We start from the raw sequence: 4,660 nt of genomic DNA on the forward strand, positions 1-4,660 counted from the left end.
TGAACGAAAGAAAGATATCTACATTTGTAAGGATCATCCAAACATATGAACATGCGAACAACTCGCATTCGGGTTGGCGGGTCAATTCGGGTTGACCCGAATCTGAACCAGTTCGGGATTGTATTATCAACCTGCTTCCATAACCGTGTCGGGTTCGAATCAGGTAAGTTGGCATCGGGTCAAGTTAGGATTGGATATGCCCGAAGACACATTTTAACACCCCTAGTCTTCACCACTTATTCATTGTTTGCTCACCAAGATCCGATGAGTCAAAAATAGTTGTTGGAGAATGTTCATATTTATTATTCTTCAAGACTCAAGATACTATGACATTATAAAAAATGTTACCTTGTGGGATGAACCCACATCTCCACTGCAACTGAGAGATAATAAAGAAAAAAAAAAGGCAATGGTGAATTTCCACTAAAAGGTCGTATGCACGTTCATCAAGTTTTTAACCAATTCAAACTTTCACAAAAAGATCACTAAAAAAATATGAATGATAGTAAAAGGTCTAGGTGTTCAATGCATTTGAAAGAGTTCAAGTTTGGATGATTCACTAAAGAGAAAAAGTACAACCGCTCAATCAAATCTGAATGACATAAGACTTAAGCATATGGGACAATTTAGTTCTTAATGGATAAGAAATTATAATGTGTGATTATCAGACTGTTTGGAGGTTAATTAGGATGCATCACGTTATCCGGACGACACGAACGCTACAGTGAATTGGTGACGTGACACATCCTGATTGATCTCCGAACGACATCTGATGACTGCACGTAATAGTTTTGCCTAATGAATAGACAGCCAACCTCCGAGAGATTGAGGGGCTAGCCTAAGAGAAGAAAGGAAACAATAAGAGTCAATACATAATACTTTAAAATGTTTTATACACTGACCTACGCCTAGTATAAGAGAAAGAGAAGAAGATTTCATGATTTAAATAAAAAAATCTTATAAGCTTTTTCTTACATGATAATGAACTTGCTCATAACTTCGAAGTTCAGGGCATAAGATCAATATTACTTAATTAAGCAGAAATTTTAAGAAAATAAAAAAAAATATATTATAATCAAATGGAATTTATTATTAAGGAAAAAGATAATTTATTAAGGTGCTTTTTTAATGCTTTTAAAAATAACTTTTTAAATTTTTTTAATTATAAAATTTTTACTAAAAATTCATTTTAAAAAACAGTAAAAAAAAGTTTCCCATATGAAACCCAATACACTATCAAAAGATATATATTTTTATTAACAGGCCCCTCTTTCCTTCACTTGTTGATAAAATATTATAATCTTCTTGTTCTTAGGGAGAAAAATAGTTTTTATTTTGGTTTTATATTACACATTGCATTCTTTTTTTTTTATTATTTTATGAATAAATATTTCTACTTATTGATAACATAATTTAGTTACATTAATTATTCATATTTAAAAAGATCATTTACTCTTAAGAGAATATAAAAAAGGATAAAAGCTTACTAAAATCGCCCATCACAATTTTGTGTGGCTATTATTTTCTCATTATTTTTTAAGAATGTCTGTTATGAAAAGTTATCTTTTCAACAAGAGTAATTAAGTTCTTTTTCTCATAATAATTTTAAAATCAACTTTATAAAACGCTGCAGGTATCCCAAACAAATTCTTAGGCTATTAAACTTTACATTAATACATATCTTTTAAATATTATTTATTTAGATCCCTAAAGCTATTATTTCCATATACTTAGGATCCTTTTAGGACAGTTGCAGCTTTTTATAAATGTATTTTTATAAAGATGGTGTAAAAAAATTATTTTTTTAAAGTTACAGTAGAAAATAATTTCATAGCATAAAAATTTCTTGAAAACCGTGAAAACGTCATTGACAAACAAAAACTCTAATTGAGACCTAAAAAACAAAACAATAAAGCTATCCCACACGAAATTTGAGATTCATTACTGCTAAAAAATTTGGCTTTCGCAACACTTTTTATGACATATTGCAGCGGTTTAAACACCTACTAATTTATTTGCAGCGGTTTAAAAACCGCTGCACATCCGCTGTATTTGCTTTTGCTACAAAGGTTTTAGAAGCGGTTTCACAAATGCTGCTATAGGAAGGTTTTAGCAGCGCTTTTTAACAGGGGTTAAAACCGCCACTAAAGGATAGCACTGATTAAAAACAATATAATGCCAAAAAATTAAATTATTTGATCAAATTATAAATACACATAAATTTAATCCAAGCATATAACAATTTCAACGTTTCCAAAGTTCATAACAAAGTTCCTTAATTTGAATCTCCTACCAAGAAAGCATGGAAAAAGTATATCCTTCTGCATAAATACTTACATAATATCCACAAATCTTAGTCGTACAATTGAATAATATCCACAAATCTAACGCCTATGTAATAGAAGGCCGCAGGTACAATCTATGAGTCGAAGGAGTAATCTTTTGCACCCATCATTGGAGGAACATCCTTATAATTCTTCGGACCCAGCAGGCTAACGGCCACATTCTTCACAAGCTCGTACATTATATCGTCATTGACAGTTGGAGGGTAGAATCATTAATTCTCAAAGAAGTATACTGAAGCAGAGCATTTATATACACTATACTGCATTACAATGACCTGCAAGTCAAAGTTAAATGGCAGTAAGCGAGTGGCTATAAGTTAAAACTTCGTTTGGGATGGCTTTCTTACTGCTTCTTAAAGCAAATTTTTTATAAAAAAAATTTAAATTTTTCTACTAAAAAGTTGCTTTAAGAAGTTGTTAGAAAGTCGTCGCAAACAAAGCCTAAATCAGGTTGTCAATAGTTTTACCTGCATAGAAAATGAAGAGCTTTAAAAATATCTCGATTCCTACCTTCTCTATTCTTTGCTTGAGCTTATGAAAGCTAGCATTTGAGAAAGCTCTAAAAGTTCCGCCGAGGATGGTAGGCTCTGGAACCAGGTCCAGATTGCTCCCTCCGTTAACTTCTGCCACTAAGATAACCTGACAAGGAAATGAAAATATTGCTGATTTACACACAGCTCTCCTAGGCCTATTGGTTGAGAGCTTAGACTTTCAACTAAGAGGTCTAGGGTTGAGTATATGTGTATGCGTTGTGTGTGTGTGAGTTTACCTTAAATGGCCTAAATGTCCCAAAAAAGAAAATTTTGCTGATTTTAACATAAATCATCAATTTTTTTAATGCAAAAAAAAAAAAAAATCCACAATGAAAGAGATCATACCATCTCTTTAGTGTCCTCCACCATTGGCATGGGTTCATCAATAGGAAATGCAACATGCACTGCCTCATATATGGCATCACCAGTACATGCAAAACTTGTATCTTGGACTAGTTGGTTTCTCGCTTGAACTTCGATGCCGATAGGTTTGGCTCTAGTGCTGACATTCTGTGTAGGAATTAAAGAGTGTAAAAGAGTGAGATCTAATAAAGAAAAATGACGTTGCATGTTAAGTTCACTTTTCTTTACAACCTAAAGGCAGTCTTGGGAATTTTGAGCTAGGGAAGCAACAAACCTCCTAAACCATCATTTGCATATTTTAGCTAAAATGAGTAAAGTGATGAAAAAAAGTGGGGAATAGAAAAGCTGCTTCTGACCTTGTAATCGGTCTTCGGCCTACGAAACTCTGTTTGTTCTTCTCATCCCTGAAATCCACATAAGAACTTTATCAAATAATAACAAATAAGAAAGAATTAAGAAATTTGGGGTTAGATTCTGAAGTATAGTGGTCCTGAAGAAAAGAGCTGGAGCATTACTCTGCCATAACTTTCTTGACAATCTTAGGGGGGTAAGGAACGTTGCTGCCCGCGAGATGATTGATGTCCCTCAATGCTCTTCTGTTGTCGCTGCTCCCCATCTCTCTGCCATACTTCACTCCCACCATTCAAAAACCTTTTAAAGAAATCAAACTTAGGTATCAACCAAATAAATAAGATGGATCCACGACTTTCGGTACTGATTCACCGAGCAAAAACTCAAAGAAAGAAATTTTCTAATATTCAAGGTTTATTTCAAATTTTTGTGAGGGGTAAACCAACAACACTTCTGCATGCAAAACACTAAAGTCCATAGACAATATAATCACTTACCTGATATGGATCTCAGCCCTTATCGGGATGATTCTTGGCGATAGTCTTCCGATATTCGTTCTTGTTCGAGGACAGAGGCGAAAGCGACAGATGATGTCCAGTCACGACGAAGGCCAAGGACAAGGAAGGCGCTTGATCGAAACTATAGATAGAAGGGTAAACTTAAATCGATGGTCGGGCAAGAAGTAAGAAGCGGAGGATGAAGAGATTTGGAGTGCGGCGGCAAGCCGGGAGAGAAGAACGAAGTGCGGGAAGAAAAATTTGGGCGGGGCAACTGTCACGCATGTATAGAACTATTTAGGGCTAGAGCAATTTCGTATTTAATTTTGTTAAATTTTATAACAACGGATTAAATCGTTTTTTTACGCTATCTACAACAGCGGTTCAAAAAAAGCTGCAATAAAAGGCTGCTAAAAACTAAAATTTTTAGTAGCATATGAGTGTCAACATTAAATCTATAAGAAAATTATATAAGTATATATTGATAAGAAAAGGATAAGGCTATATTTTGAGAAAATTATTATGTGTGGAGATCAGATGTAGATTGTTATTCGGAGATCAATCAAAATGC

At 33.8% G+C, this 4,660-nt stretch overlaps 1 long non-coding RNA gene across 1 annotated transcript; it reads right to left on the reverse strand.

Annotated features, from left to right (window-relative positions):
* Positions 1 to 2,211: 2,211 nt before the first annotated feature.
* Positions 2,212 to 4,203, reverse strand: LOC114578404. Its single transcript, XR_003699436.1, has 5 exons — positions 4,090 to 4,203; positions 3,598 to 3,892; positions 3,224 to 3,388; positions 2,856 to 3,069; positions 2,212 to 2,620 (listed from the first exon to the last, which is right to left on the reverse strand). It is a non-coding gene; the product is annotated as an uncharacterized LOC114578404 (long non-coding RNA).
* Positions 4,204 to 4,660: the final 457 nt, after the last annotated feature.

This window comes from Dendrobium catenatum, unplaced genomic scaffold, assembly GCF_001605985.2.
Source record: "Dendrobium catenatum unplaced genomic scaffold, ASM160598v2 original_scaffold_13026, whole genome shotgun sequence".
Lineage (NCBI taxonomy): Eukaryota > Viridiplantae > Streptophyta > Magnoliopsida > Asparagales > Orchidaceae > Dendrobium > Dendrobium catenatum.